Raw genomic sequence first — 17,332 nt, forward strand, 5'->3', positions numbered from 1 at the left:
ATTTTTTCCTCAGTGTTTTTATACTTTTCGGAGTACACAATGTCAAATATATTTTGTAAAATGTATCAAATGCATTCATGCTATTGACAAGTTGATCCTTTGGTATATCACTGACAATATAGTTGAAGAAAATATCTAAAGTTTAAAAGGAGGAGAAGGGTGGCGCCTGTGGCTCAGTCGGTAGGGCGCCGGCCCCATATACCGAGGGTGGAGGGTTCAAACCCGGCCCTGGCCAAACTGCAACCAAAAAATAGCCGGGCATTGTGGCAGGCGCCTGTAGTCCCAGCTACTTGGGAGGCTGAGGCAAGAGAATCGCTTAAGCCCAGGAGTTGGAGGTTGCTGTGAGCTGGGTGAGGCCATGGCACTCTACCGAGGGCCATAAAGTGAGACTCTGTCTCTGCAAAAAAAATAAAAACATAAATAAAAATAAATAAAAGGAGGAGAAACATTAATTGCTCAAGATGAATATCTCATTAGTCACATAATTTGCAAAAGTATTTATCATTGATACAAAAGGCTCTTTAGATTCTCTGTACTTTACAATATATCTGTAAATTTTATGTATAAGAAGTATATTTTAATATTTAGCTTCTTTTGAAAGATAGATAGCATACAATGCTATTCAGTGTTTGTCAAAACAAGTGGCTCCCCACAGTTCCACCCACACCAAACTACATATGTTTCCTAAATATGTTTCTAGCTCATGCTTGGCTATCTGCCTACAATCACATTCACTCCACTCCCTCCTATTACACACACATAACATGATTTTTTCCTCCTTATAACAGAGATTCCTCTTTTAATTGTTCATATGTACTAGGAGCTTTTTAAAATCTTGCTTAATTTTTTGTAATTTTTAATTAATAGAGGCCCATGCTGCTATGTGTTTATGGAGTACATGTATTCTAATATTAGTTTGTTAATCTTTAAACTCCTTGCTAACTAGAAGTTAACCACATAGTTAATAAAAATAACCAGTAAGTAAACAAAAAAAAAGCAGGATAGAAGAACTAAACAATATATGGAACACATTTAAGTAAAACAATATGATAAGGAGTCACAATATTTAGTGCCTCAAAGTGTATAAAATCCACCCAATAAGAGAACAAGAATGTTTTCAATTATCATCAATTTACGAAGAATTAAAATACTGAAACTACTTCTAAGAATGAAATAATAAGAGTGGTATGTGAAATCATCAGTAAAGCAAAAAGAGAATCTGCTATAATTTACTATAGCTACATATGTAGTGTGTGTATGTAAGTGCAAGGCATATAAACCTTCCACAAAGAATGAATTTCCAGGGATGATAATATTATATAAAATGTTTCATGGCATGATGAAAATACACTTCCAACTTGAAAAGTCACATCCAACTTGAAAAGTCACTGCTAATTTGTATTAGCAGTACAAATTAACACATAAAATCAACTTAAACATTTCAAGACAAGTATCCTTTGCAGCCCTTTATGTAAACAACCAAAAAAAAGAATGAAGAACTAGGACCTAAACAAAAAGCCTGTATTTTAAGCTTATATTTGAATTTAATAACTGTGGGAAAATTGTATACACTTATTCTTCTTTTCAGTTTAACACGGAGGTACAAATGTTTAGGTTACAATTTTGTGTTTGTTACGGAAGTTCTCTGTTGTCATTAGGCCCCTCACCCAGGAGCTGTGCCACATACCCTTACATTGCCGTGAGGAGAGAGCAAATCAATCTTCTTCCCTCCTTCCCTCTCATCACCTTGAATTAAATGGAGTTTTTCTCTTGTATGGGCACATATTTGTTACTCCTTGTGACTAAAATTAGATTATTTGGAAAAAGTCACAGTGGTATATTGACTTGTAGGAGTGATGCATAGACATCATTTTTGCAATAGCAAATTTTATTATTGCTTGAAAAACAATTTTACTTCTCTTCTTTATAATTTATTTATTTATTGTCAGCATAAAATATCTTCTGAAGCACATGAATGAATTTCGGAGAAAACAGTATTCCTTAATGTTACCCCAGCTTTTTTTCTCCCTCATTCAATGCTTTTGAGATTTAATATAGCAACTCATTGCTCTCTGATTGCCCTTATTTGTTGCCATGTTCAGAGATCTCCTAAGTCATGTAAATTATTTTAAAAATATATGAAGGGATATTTCTATCAATAATGGGCACCTCATGCTCCCAAATCCCACCAAAATTTATGTGACTTAAGTTTATTCTCTATGTCATGAAATCATTTTTCACCGCTTAAAAGAAAATTACAATTGTCTTCAAATATGGCCTCTGTTGAATGGTTCTACAGATGCAATGGCTCATGAATAAAATCTAGGATTTTGGACCCAGGAAAAAATAAAAACAAAATATCATGAGTGTATTTCAAATTCAAATCTAAAATGAAATATCCAGAAAAACTGTGAAACATATTAGTGTGAAAAAAATATCCAAATTAGGTCATTTTTTTTCTATACAACTTCCTTTTCTATACGTGCCTTTTATATAAAATATGCTAGAATTTGCTAGAATTTTGTAAAATGTAAAATATTTTTATTTTGATTCATTTGCTTCCTTTCACACTAAAAAACACAACAAAATATCAACGCAATAATAAATGTAAAAGAAAAACACTCACATATACTAAAAAGATTTATTTGTATATTGATATCCTCAGTATGTCTTCAATGAAATTTGAAGTTATACAAAAACTTTTACTTAGGAAACGCACCTACTTATAAAGCAAGATTGCTTACTCTTCACTCAGCACTTGCTCCTTTTTTCTTTAATAATTTAGCACATACTTTGAAACATTTTTAATATAATATACATCAGTCATGACACTTGCTTACAAAATCGCAAAAATAAAAAGTATGATGTGAGTATGTGCACATAGAGTTCTTAACACAATAATCACCATAAAAATATGGGAATATAACTAACACCATTATTATTTTTCTCTAATGTTATGTCTTTATTTTTCTGTGTCGCTAAAAATACTTTGAAAACATACATGAAGCCTGAAGAATAGTCTTTTACCTTATAGAAGGTATTCTATTAAACCTTAACTTGCCCTTCTTTTAATATTTGAATTATGTTTAGGGTATTACTATTTCAATTTTGACATTGATAAGCTTTCATTTATCTTTATCAGGGTAAGTTTTGAAGAGTTGTATCTACTCAATTATTATTTCATTTCACTCTTTTATTTGGTCAACTTAGGTTTCAGCTTTATATTTTTAATTGCCATAGCTTTTAAATGTATGTATTTATCAAATTAGATTCTGTACCTGTATTCTTTTTTTTTTTTTTTTTTGCAGTTTTTGGCCAGGGCTGGGCTTGAATCCATCACTTCCAGTACATGGGGCCCGTGCCCTACTCCTTTGAGCCACAGGCTCCGCCTCCTGTACCCATATCCTTTTCTTTCCAAATATTTCTTAGTAATTTCCACATGCAAGGTATGTTCTCTGTACTTGTATTTTCTCATTTTATTCTTTCTTGTTATTTTTTATGACTCGATGTGTTGAATAGCATCACTTGAAGATCAGGAACAATTTTTTAATCCTCTTATATGCTATTATGATAGTTTTTGATAAGATATCACTTGTAGATATAATTTTGATATAATATTATTTGATCAGATAGACATTTAATTAGACTGTAGTTTTGTTTAGAAAATTTGTGAATACTTTTGATTTGGTAGGTGATCAGCTATAATTTTCAAAATTTCAGGTATTGAGAAATAATAAGATCTTAGTAACCTTCTACAAAAGGACTGATTTTCAGTAGGTTCATACATTATGCAGAAGATACCTTTACAAAGACTATGTAACATCTAATCACATTTCACTGAGTACCCTGCTTCCCCTACATCTGAGGCCCTCTTATCCTGTTGTAAAGTATTGCTACCGCAGCCTGTGCCCAACCTTGCCTTTTAGCACATTCCCAACCAAGTAGACATAGTGATTCTTTGTCATAGTGGATTAGGTTAGTTTACTCCTCTGCTCACACATCAGATTGACTTCCCATTATGCTCTAAATAAAATGCAAAAATAGCTTGAATCATCTGGCTCCTGATGGCCTCACTCACCTTATAACTTATTGCTCTTCAATTTTCTCCCTCTGATGAAGCCTTGCTGTTTGTTAGCAGATAACTCTTTTCCCAGAGGCTTTGTACTCACTGTTCCCTCTATCAGAAAAATGTGCTTGCCTCATATATCCACACACATGCACTTCCTCGCTTCTATCAAGTTTGTTCTCATATGATAATATAAAGTCTTCCCTGATCCCCAAATAGAAGGCAATACCCCATATTGCTTTTACGCCACAAATGCCTTCATTGCCTTTATTTTAGTCCATTAATTGCCACCTGTGTCTGTATGTTTCCGCTTAATATAAATTCAGAAATCATGTTTAAAAATTTGAATTCTGCAAAATCATAATCCCAGGTAATGATTTTTGTGGGTAATGTAGTGTTAGGAGCAGATACTAAAGCAATTTTGTAACTAAATCACTAACAAAACATTAAAATTTTAATTAAAAAATGACAGAAAAGGGGGGGAGCAGAAAGAGGGATGGAGGGAGGGGGGTGGGGCCTTAGTGTGTGTCACACTTTATGGGGGCAAGACATGATTGCAAGAGGGACTTTACCTAACAATTGCAATCAGTGTAACTGGCTTATTGTACCCTCAATGAATCCCCAACAATAAAAAAAAAAAGAAAAAAAAATGACAGAAAAGTTATAAAGGACATAAGAATTATAAGAAAGATAAGTATTGTTACCAAAAGGTTTTACCATAAAGAGTGTAGGTAGCTTGATGGCAGAGGGAAGGAAGAAAAGTCAATTTTTTTGAATTAGGAACACAGTAAAAAATGTAGAAATATTCTGAAGAAATATACAATCGGCACTTCAACAAAGGTTCGCATGTCCGAACTAAGGCAAATACAAGAATATGCTATTGAGTGGCCATGGCACGCTGATATACCTATATTATAATATTTTTAATTTTTCTGTTGTAACCTAGTTGGGCAGATAATAAAGTTATTGTTTTTTTAAATAACTTTCATCCTTCCATAATCTGCTCAGTAATACAGATCAGAGGAAAACTACATTTCTTTTTTTTTTTTTATTGTTGGGAATTCATTGAGGGTACAATAAGCCAGGTTACTCTGATTGCAATTGTTATGTAAAGTCCCTCTTGCAATCATGTCTTGCCCCCATAAAGTGTGACACACACCAAGGCCCCACCCCCCTCCCTCCATCCCTCTTTCTGTTCCCCCCCCATAACCTTGTCATTAATTGTCCTCATATCAAAATTGAGTACATAGGATTCATGCTTCTCCATTCTTGTGATGCTTTACTAAGAATAATGTCTTCCACTTCCATCCAGGTTAATACGAAGGATGTAAAGTCTCCATTTTTTTTTAATGGCTGAATAGTATTCCATGGTGTACATATACCATAGCTTGTTAATCCATTCCTGGGTTGGTGGGCATTTAGGCTGTTTCCACATTTTGGCGATTGTAAATTGAGCTGCAATAAACAGTCTAGTACAAGTGTCCTTATGATAAAAGGATTTTTTTCCATCTGGGTAGATGCCCAGTAATGGGATTGCAGGGTCAAATGGGAGGTCTAGCTTGAGTGCTTTGAGGTTTCTCCAGACTTCCTTCCAGAAAGGTTGTACTAGTTTGCAGTCCCACCAGCAGTGTAAAAGTGTTCCCTTCTCTCCACATCCACGCCAGCATCTGCAGTTTTGAGATTTTGTGATGTGGGCCATTCTCACTGGGGTTAGATGATATCTCAGGGTTGTTTTGATTTGCATTTCTCTAATATATAGAGATGATGAACATTTTTTCATGTGTTTGTTAGCCATTTGTCTGTCATCTTTAGAGAAGGTTCTATTCATGTCTCTTGCCCATTGATATATGGGATTGTTGGCTTTTTTCATGTGGATTAATTTGAGTTCTCTATAGATCCTAGTTATCAAGCTTTTGTCTGATCGAAAATATGCAAATATCCTTTCCCATTGTGTAGGTTGTCTCTTTGCTTTGGTTATTATTTCCCTAGCTGTACGGAAGCTTTTCAGTTTAATGAAGTCCCATTTGTTTATTTTTGTACATTTCTACATGGCTTCTTGTTGTGTTTAGCTAATAGGGAACACAAAAAGAAAGTCTGAAATTAAGAGGGGAAAAAGTATTCTGCCTCTGGTTTTCTTGCTGATCCTTCCAGCATCAACCTAGCCAAGGCTTTTACTGTGACTGAGACAGTTGGCTCCAGGTTCCAGCTTCTTGTGATTCTCTAAGCACTAGATAAGCTCCCTTGGGCTGTGTCACCTCTTGAGACCCTAGCAGTAGCAGAACGTTTTGCAGTAAATGTCTAGTAAATAATTATCACTTACTTTTAGTTTACCTCCTCTCACTAGAATAAAATTTCCATAAGAGAGGATTTTTTTCCTATTCACTATTAAAGCCTAATGCACAGACGAGAAAATACAATCGAACACAAAGGGTGATTAATAAATATATCTTAAATTTTAAAAATACTGTCTGCTTATAGAAGAACAATTCCCAGTTAGTGAGCACTTATGTACCTTGCCGTTACCTTAGCTACCGTGTTCTTACGAAATACAAAAATCAATGTTAAAATTAATCTACATATGAGCAAATGGAAAAGGCTAATATACCGAGAAAAAATACAAAGTTGTTGTTTTTTTCAAAACCAAGTGAAGTAACTTTTTTCATTGTCTATTGTTCAGGATTAATTTTCTGTCTCATTTGTTTACACACATTATGTAAAGATGTGAATGTAATTGGTTTATTTGGTACAGACATAAAGAAAGTAAGTTGCTCTTTTAAACAAACCTGACATTTACATAATATTAGACTTTGGCATAATTTTAATGGATTTCATTTATTCTGTTGACAGACATTTTTCTGTTCTAAAAAGCAATTTTTAAATTAAATTATTCTCCATAAACATTATTAAATCCAGGACTTCATACGAAAATGTATACATACAGAAATAAATATTCACTATTTATAAGATACCTCTGACAAATGAGAAAATGTGGAGAGAAAGAACAAGTGAATTTCTAGTTTAAATTTTCTAATGCTATTTCATTATCCTTTCAGGGACATACAGGTACTACGTACATAAACTTGAATAAACAAAATTCTTAGTTTAAGTTTAGAAATGTAGATTAAAGTAAAATGTTGATTTAAATTTTTAGCTCAGAATTAATTTGACAGATGATATATTCACAAGTTAAATTTTACTCACCAAGATGACTAAAAATAGGCTAAAGGCAAATGTCTGAGTTGACCCTGAGTTATTAGGTCTTTCAGTAACAAAATGCACGTGGTAGATTTAATTTGGTGAAGTAACTCTCTCTACACATTCTAAAAAGTTTAGGAATCTACCAAAAAAATACTTATGTTTCAACTCCATCACACCCAATAATAAAATTAATGTGAGAATGGTCAAATTTTGGGATATCCGAGTTATTATGTGATACAGGTCACTATGTGTATTATCTTTTATTTTTATAATAGTATTATTTTAAAAATAGAATTTTTATGACAATTATTTCAGTTAGATGTATTCTCCTACAAATACAAATGGTAAAATTTAGAAAGAAGCTATGAAAATATTAACAATTATTTGATAAAACAGTGTAATCAAAAGCAGGCAGAAACTAATAGGAAATTAAAAATGTAAAGACTGGAAATGTACCAGATGGGATTTGCATGTCTATGTCTTTTTTTTTTTCTGAGATCTTACAAAAATTGATGGAATAAAGGGGAATGAAGTGTCAGGTTTGACAGAATTTGGGACAGTCAAATTATCTGGAAAGTTAAAGGTATAAGAATAATGCCCTCCCACGTGCCATTCTACAGATACTGTGACTAAGTTACATTACATGGTAAAAAGGACTTTGCAGATGTGACTAATTTAAGGATCTCAAGATGTGATTATCCTGGATTATTTATGGGTGATCTCAAAGTAATTAGAAGGATATTTGTAAGAGGGAAGCAGGAAGATCAGATACGTAGAAGATACTGCAACAGAAGCAGATATTTGAGTGATGGGCTTGGAAGATGGAAGAGGTCACACACAGGCCAAGAAACACGGACATTTTCCAGGAGCTAAAAAAGGAAAGATAAAGATACTCCCTCAAGTGCCCACAGGAACTCAATTCTGCCAACACTTCGCTGTAGCGCAGTTAGACTGATTTTAAACTTCTGGCATCTAGAAGTGAAATAAATAATATGTTTGTATTGATTCAAGCGCCTAATTTCTTACAATGGTAGTAGGAAGCTAATCCAGGGTCAGATCTTAGAACAGATGAATCCCAAAAATTGGTATCAAGCCCTTGTCAAAAGACAAGACTGAAATAAGAATGTGTAGAGATTATTAATTAAAACATTATCAAACATGAAGAAAGGAAAGGAGATTGTTAAAGAAAAAGGATCAAATTCTCAATGCTTGAGGAACAATATCAACCAGGATGTTATATATTTAATCAGAGTACCAAAGAGTAATTAGAGTGCTAAAACATAAAAAAAGTAATATGAAATAAAACTATTCAAAAATGTTGTGAAAAACCTTTCCAGTGGTATCAATAATATAAAATTGTAGATCAAAGCGAGTCTAAAAATTCTAAGCATAATAAACAAAAATAAAATATAGGCAAACTGCAAAAATAAAGAGAAAATTTTGAAAAAAATTACCACTTTAAAAACTGTAAAATATCTAGGTTAGGACACTTTTACTCTAAAATTAAACAGTAAATTTTTCATTTAATTTGTATAGAATTAATTTTCCAAGGTTTTATTTGGTTCTTCTATTATGGTTTTTGATTTTATTTTCCTGTTCAAAAATATAGTAAGATATGTTTTTCCATTTATTAACATTCTCGGCTATCTCTTTTCTTAGAGTTTCATAGTTCTCTTTATATAGGTCTTTCACGTCCTTTGTTAGATAAACTCCCAAATATTTCATCTTCTTTGGCATTACTGTGAATGGGATAGTCCTTAACTGTTTTTTCAGCTTGACTATTGTTGGTATATATAAAGGCTACCGATTTATGAATGTTGATTTTGTAACCTGAGACGTTTCTGAATTCCTTGATCACTTCTAAGAGTTTTGTAGTAGAGTCCCTAGTGTTTTCCAGATATACAATCATCATCTGCGAAGAGCAAAAGTTTGATCTCTTCTGACCCTATGTGGATACCCTTGATCGCCATTTCTTCCCTAATTGCAGTGGCTAAAACTTCCATTACAATGTTAAAAAGCAATGGAGACAAGGGCAGCCTTGTCTGGTTCCTGATCTGAGTGGAAATGATTTCAATTTAACTCCGTTCAATATGATATTGGCAGTGGGTTTGCTGTAGATGGCCTCTATCAGTTTAAGAAATGTCCCTTCTGTACCGATTTTCTTAAGTGTTCTGATCATGAAGGGATGTTGGATGTTATCAAAAGCTTTTTCTGCATGAATTGAGAGAATCATATGGTCTTTGTTTTTTAGTTTGTTTATGTGCTGAATTACATTTATAGATTTACGTGTATCAAACCAGTCTTGAGACCCTGGGATAAAGCCAACTTAATCATGATGTATAATTTGTTTGATGTGTTGCTGGATTCTGTTTGTTAGGATCTTGTTGAATATTTTTGCATCTATATTCATTAGTGATATTGGTTTATAGTTTTCTTTTCTTGTTGGGAGGTGATGTTTTCTATAGTTTTCTTTTCCTGGTTTGGAGGTGATGTTTGCTTCATAGAATGTGTTGGGTAGTCTTCCTTCTTTTTCTACCTTTTGGAACAGGTTGAGTAGTATAGGTACTAATTCCTCTTTAAAGGTTTGGTAGAATTCTGATGCGAAACCATCTGGTCCCAGGCTTTTCTTTTGGGGGAGGTTTTGTATGGTTGATGTTATTTCCGAACTTGATATGGGCCTGTTCAACATTTCCACTTGATTCTGGTTAAGTCTTGGAAGGTGACGAGCTTCCAAGTATTGGTCCATTTCCTTCAGATTTTCATATTTCTGAAAGCAAAGTTTCTTGTAATATTCATTAAGGATTATTTGGATTTCTGAGGAGTCTGTTGTTATTTCGTCTTTGTCATTTCTGATTGATGAGATTAGAGATTTTACTCTTTTTTTCCTGATTAGGTTGGCCAACGGTTTATCTATTTTGTTTACCTTTTCAAAAAAGCAGCTTTTTGATTTATTGATCTGTTGTATTATTCTTTTGTTTTCAATTTCATTCAGTTCTGCTCTGATTTTGGTTATTTCTTTTCTTCTACTGGGTTTGGGGTTGGAGTGTTCTTCCTTTTCCAGTTGCTTGAGATGTCCCATTAAGTTGCTAACTTCCTCTCTTTCTGTTCTCCTGAGGAAGGCTTGCAGTGCTATAAATTTCCCTCTTAGAACTTCCTTTGTGGTGTCCCAGAGGTTCTGATAGTTCGTGTCTTCATTGTAATTTTGTTCCAAAAATTTGGCAATTTCTTTCTTGATCTCATCTCTGACCCAGCTATCATTCAGCATGAGGTTATTTAACTTCCACGTTTTTGTATGAGTATGCAGATTCCTGTTGTTACTCAGCTCAAGTTTTATTCCATGATGGTCCGAGAAGATGCATGGAATAACTTCTATTCCTTTAAATTTACTGAGGTTAGACTTGTGACCTAAGATGTGATCAATTTTGGAGTAAGTTCCATGGACTGATGAGAAGTATGTGTATTCAGTTTTGTTAGGATGAAATGTTCTGTAGATGTCTGCTAAATCTAAATGCTGGATGGTTAGATTTAAATCTAAAATTTCTTTACTCAGCTTCTTTCTGGAGGATTGATCCATCACTGCCAAAGGAGTGTTAAAATCTCTGACTATTATGGAGCTGGAGGAAATCAAGTTGCTCATGTCTTTTAGAAAACATACCATGCTTGGGAGGTGCCCGTGGCTCAGCGGGTAGGGTGCCGGCCCCATATGCCGAGGGTGGCGGGTTCAAACCCAGCCCCGGCCAAATTGCAACAAAAAAAAAAAGAAAACATACCATGCTCATGGCTGGGAAGAATCAATACTGTTAAAATGTCCATAATACCCAAAGCAATATATAACTTCAATGCAATCCCTATTAAAGTTCCACTGTCATACTTTAAAGATCTTGAAAAAACAATACTTTGTTTTATCTGGAATCAGAAAAAAACTCAAATAGCCAAGACAGTACTCAAAAATAAAAACAAAGCAGGAGGAATTACTCTACCAGACCTCAGACTATACTACAAATCAATAGTGATCAAAACAGCATGGTATTGGCACAAAAACAGAGAAGTAGATACCTGGAACAGAATAGAGAACCAAGAGATGAATCCAGCTACTTACTGTTATTTAATCTTTGACAAGCCAATTAAAAATATTCAGTGGGGAAAAGATTCCCTATTTAACAAATGGTGCTGGGTGAACTGGCTGGCAACCTGCAGAAGACTGAAACTGGACCCACACCTTTCATCATTAACCAAGATAGACTCTTACTGGATTAAAGATTTAAACTTAAGACATGAAACTATAAAAATACCTGAAGAGAGTGCAGGGAAAATTCTTGAAGAAATTGGGTTGGGCAAATTTTTTATGAGAAGGACCCCCCGGGCAACTGAAGCAGCTTCAAAAATACACTATTGGGACTTGATCAAACTAAAAAGCTTCTGCACAGCCAAGAACACAGTAAGTAAAGCAAGCAAACAGGAGAAGATATTTGCAGGTTATGTCTCTGACAAAGGTTTAGTAACCAGAATCCACAGAGAACTCAAACACATTAGCAAGAAAAAAACAAGTAATACCATCGCAGGCTGGGCAAGGGATTTGAAGAGAAACTTCTCTGAAGAAGACAGGCACGCGGCCTTCAGACATAAGAAAAAATGCTCATCATCTTTAATCATCAGAGAAATGCAAATCAAAACTACTTTGAGATATCATCTAACTCCAGTGAGACTAGCCTATATCACAAAATCCCAAGACCAGAGATGTTGGCGTGGATGTGGAGAAAAGGGAACACTTTTGCACTGCTGGTGGGAATGCAAATTAACACTTTCCTTTTGGAAAGATATGTGGAGAACACTTAGAGATCTAAAAATAGATCTGCCATTCAATCCTGTAATTCCTCTGCTGGGCATATACCCAGAAGACCAAAAATCACATCATAACAAAGATATTTGTACCAGAATGTTTATTGCAGCCCTATTCATAATTGCTAAGTCATGGAAAAAAACCAAATGCCCATTGATCCACGAATGGATTGATAAATTGTGGTATATGTACACCATGGAATACTATGCAGCCTTGAAGAAAGGTGGAGACTTTACCTCTTTCATGTTTACATGGATAGAACTGGAACATATTCTTTTCAGTAAAGTATCTCGATAATGGAAGAAAAGTATCCAATGTACTCACCCCTACTATGAAACTAGTTTAGGACCTTCACATGAAAGCTATAACCCAGTTACAACCTAAGAATAGGGGGAAGGAGGAAAGGGTGGGGAGGGAGGGGGGATGTGGGTAGAGGAAGGGGCATTGAAAGGATCACACTTGTAGTGTATCTTACAAGGGTATATATGAGGCTTGGTAAATGTGAAATGTAAATATCTTAGCAAAGTAACTAAGAAAATGCCAGGAGGGCTATGTCAACTAATGTGATGAAAATGTGTTAAATGAACCAAGTGTATGGTGCCCCATGATCATATTGATGTACACAGCTACGATTTAATTAAAAAAAAATTAGTAAGATAAATAGAATAAACAATATTTGATAGCACAATAAAGTGACTATAATCAATAATAAAGTAAGGAAACATTTTTAATAACTAAATGTTTTAATACAATGAAGTGATAAATGCCTCATGTGATGGATACCCCAATTACCCTGATTTGACTAATAAACATCATATGCCCGTGTCAAAACGTCATCTGTATCTTGTGAATATATACAACTATAATGTACTCATAATAATTAAAAATAAAATATTTCAGAATAAAACAAAGAAAATAAAAGAATTATACAGCATATTTATAATAGTTTGATGTAAAATATGATGTAAAATGATGGTTCATTTAACATCAAAGACATCTCAGTTCTAGTTTTTATGGACTTTCAAAATTTTATCTTCTCTCTGTTTTATACATTTCCGTTTCTTTTGTTTCTTTTCTTTTTTTTTTGGCCGGGGCTGAACCTGAACTCACTACCTTCAGCATATGGGGCCGGCGCCTCTTTTGAGCCACAGGCACTGCCCCATTTCTTTTGTTTCTTATATAGTGTAAGAATAAGCACCATAAATTACTTAATACCAACTTATATTTAACAATATTTGTTGTTTTTCTGAAATTAAACATTAACTAAGATCCAGTGTTTTATTCATTAATCATGCAACCCTAACAGTGGCACATCAAAGACCCTATTTGAAATGTTCGTCAGAGTTTTCCTGAAACAAAAATTCATCATATATTTCTTGATAATAGATAATCCAAACACAAGGTCCTCCCTGTGTGACTAGGTAAAGGGTCTAGGGAGATGGTGGTGAAATTGTCACAGGACTCCCATATTTATCTGTGCTTTCTTTCTGATATTATACTGTATTCTTTACATTTATTCAAGAGTTAAATACACAAACTTCTGGGAGATCTTTCAATGATTCCAACCTGTGATTTTTTTTTGTATTATTCTGAAAAAAACATATATGTATATAAACAGGGAGAGAATATTAACAGCATGAACTTGAAGGGAATCTCACATGGTTCAAGTCTAACACTATTTGAAATTCAACAAAAACAATGGTAATATTGGACTGTAATTAATTAAAGTCCAATAATGGACTATAATGAGAATCCTTAATTTCATACATATATATGTTTTTATACATTCCAGTATATATTGTACATTTAATTATAAAATATATAATATAGATATACAAAATGTACATGACATAGAATTAAAGGAATAAATGCATAAAAGAAATGGGAAAGTGCTTTGATAGAATATGATGCCAATTACTAAGTGTAGAAGGACTAATATGGTTACATAATCATTAATAAATTCTAAAAATAATTGGTGAAAGTTTGATGAGAAATAAGAATATCTTCAGAATCCTAAAATAAATCTCCTGACAAATTACATATTCATACCAAACCACACAGCCTACCCTCAGGGGAGAAACTTAGTAGACATTACCTTACAGAGATGATCAAGTTTAATCTTCACCCATAACTGGCAGCCTCTCCCCTAGTGTCTCCTACTAAGATGCCCTGGGGACATGACTTCGAAGCCCTTTCTGACAGATGCCAACAGAAGGAATTCTGTAAAATAGCAGGCCTACGCTCTAAAGCCTCAAAAGCAAGAAAAACAAAGAAAAACTGAAGCCTTCCAAACAAAAAAGGCTAAATAATCATAAAAACAAATAAAATTTATGAATTTGGATTTGACTTAGAATCCAGTAAATAAATTATAATGGGAATATTTGAAAACATTGAATATGGACTATAGATTATAAATATTGTTCCAATGCTAAAAATCCAGATAAGATGGTTGGATGTGTTAAAAATATGTAAGAAAAAAATCTTGTTGTTTGGCAATAACTTGTAAAGTGTTTAGGGGTAAAGGTACCCCTCAACTCACCTTTTTCTCAGGTATTTCAAAAAACATTTTATCAATTTCTCCATATACATAAATGATAGATAGATAGATAATAGGGATATCAATGTCTATATTTTCTCTGTACATAGATATTTACATAAATATAGATATCTATAATATTTCCTGTATATATGCATTCATATAGATTGATGCTATTCCATAGTCCTTCGTTAAAATTAGAAATAATGCAATTTAATTAGGGCAAACTTTGTGTAACATGAATTTATTTACAACCTCAAAATAACTTTATTGTTACCTTAACTATATTATCTACTATAAATTCTCCAAAAGTCTGTGTAATTTAAAAAAACAAAAAACTAGTTCCTAAAACATAAGTGATCATGCCATTTATGAGAGGAAATAGAGAAAAAATTCATTAAGTGGTAATTTAGACAAGAGAGGTCTATCAATTTAGCTTAAAACAATGCTAATTCTCCTCTCCTCAATTGTTAACATTTATGGACTTTGCTTCTTGAGGTTTCATATTCAATGATCTTCCTCCCAATATATTGCTCAAAAGAGACACAAATCTGAGGCAATTGCTCTCATAATTAATCATAAATTATACTTGCTGCTTTAGATGCAGTGATCTGTAAAAATTTAATTAAGAAATGAATAATGCCAACTCTTAATTCTGATTCAGTGTTTCTTTGATTCACTTGTTCTATTGTATTTATTTAAATCAATGCTTTTGCAATAAAATGGAATTATACCATAGTGACTGCCTCAAAGATTTAACTCTCCCTTGCCCTGCTGAAAGTTACTTAGAGTTAAGGTCACATAATTATATGAACCACATGTAACTAATGACAGGCCTTACCAACATCTTAGTATGAAACAGAGATTATCATTTTACACTAGAAAACAATCATATTCTCATTTGACTCTAGTTTTTTGTAGTTGTTGTTGTTTGTTTGTTTTGGCTGGGGCTGGGTTTGAACCCACCACCTCCGGCATATGGGGCCAGAGCCCTACTCCTTTGAGCCACAGGCATTGCCTATTTGACTCTAGTTTTTTTGAAGCTTGAGACTATATCTTACACTAAATTTATTTGATGATAAACCTACACAAAGTCATTTTTAATGAATTTCTAATTAATTATTAATGAATTATGAACAATGGATACAAAGTTGGCATGTTGATCCTCATCCAATAATAGTTATTTGAGTACCTACCATGTAACACACAGAGGCAGCAGTGCTGGGAATACATATAATAATGAATAACATCTTTGAGAAACTCACATGCTGGCCTCACAGACTGGCCTCTCCGTGGACCTTATATGCAATCAGGACCCAAATAGTCTGCTTTCATCTTCCTCACAACATTTACAGTTCTATGCTAAAGTTTGCAAGATGGGGAAGTGCTGGGTGTAAAGAAGCACATTACCATTAGCCAATGTTGAAAGTTTTAAAGAAAGGCAACCTTAAGGAATTGACATCTACGATGAGTCATAAAAGATGACTCTAGTTGTAAACACATCACATAGGATGAAGAAGATATGAGAACAATGGTCAAGACAGCAGAAATAGAAGACATGAAGTATGAAGAAAAGAGAATGCATAGTATGTTCTGAGAATTGACAGACTTTCAAGGGTGCTAGAATATAGAAGAGAAGGTAAAGAGGGCTAGGAGATGAAGGAGGAGAGATAAATCAAGGTGGCCATTTTAAAATATATTAAGTTTTTTTCTCTTAACTTTTTTTTATTAAATCATAACTGTGTATATTAAAGCATTTATGGGGTACAATGTGCTGACTTTATATACAATTTGGAATGCTTACATCAAACTGGTTACCATAGCCTTCGCCTCACTTAATAATTGTGTTAAGACATTTATACTCTGCTCTTAAAGATTTGACATGTACTCTTGCAATAGGCACCATACGTGAGGTCCCCCCAATTACCTTCCCACAGGAAACCAACCATTAAACATCCTTAAGTGGAAAATGACATGAACAGATTTTTATTTTCAAAGGAATTATCAATATGAATAAAATTGAAGGTGAGGAGACCAGAGGCTCAGGGAGGAGTCCGGAGACCGCTGATTAACCTGAGCAGGAGCAAGGTCCTTCTGAGGAAGCCTGGTATTAGATGGGGAGGGAGAAGGCAAGTGGCACTGGAAGGTTTGAGTGTACTTTATTGTTTGAGCCAATAAATAAATCAAACAATTTTAGAAATAAGAGTTATCCTGAACTCACACCCTATTACTATAGCAAGTATTTGAGGAGCTTTACAAGATGATATGCAATGTTAGTCTAAATATAGCAATTAAGAGAGATAACTTCATAAATAGGGCTAAAATATGCCTTTGCTAAGATTCTAAAGTATCTTTTTAGAATAAACAAATCAATAATTTCTTGTGTGTGTGTGTATTACTTAGCTGCTATTAGCATTATGGCAATGTACAATTCTTGCTAACAAACCATTGACTATATAATGTTTATGATAAGATATAAAAAATTGGAAGTAATGATAGAAGAAAGTAAGTGATAGATACAAAGGACATTCGTTTAATCAACAGACCTTTATTAAATTCCCACCAGATTCATAGCAACTCTATAAGTTTGGAGCTATGAAAATAAAAGTAAGTTATACGCATAGAAATACAAGCATACATCACTCAATGATGGGGACACATTCTGAGAAATGCATTATTAAGTGATTTGTCA

Source organism: Nycticebus coucang, chromosome 3, assembly GCF_027406575.1.
Source record: "Nycticebus coucang isolate mNycCou1 chromosome 3, mNycCou1.pri, whole genome shotgun sequence".
In the NCBI taxonomy this organism is placed as follows: Eukaryota; Metazoa; Chordata; class Mammalia; order Primates; family Lorisidae; genus Nycticebus; species Nycticebus coucang.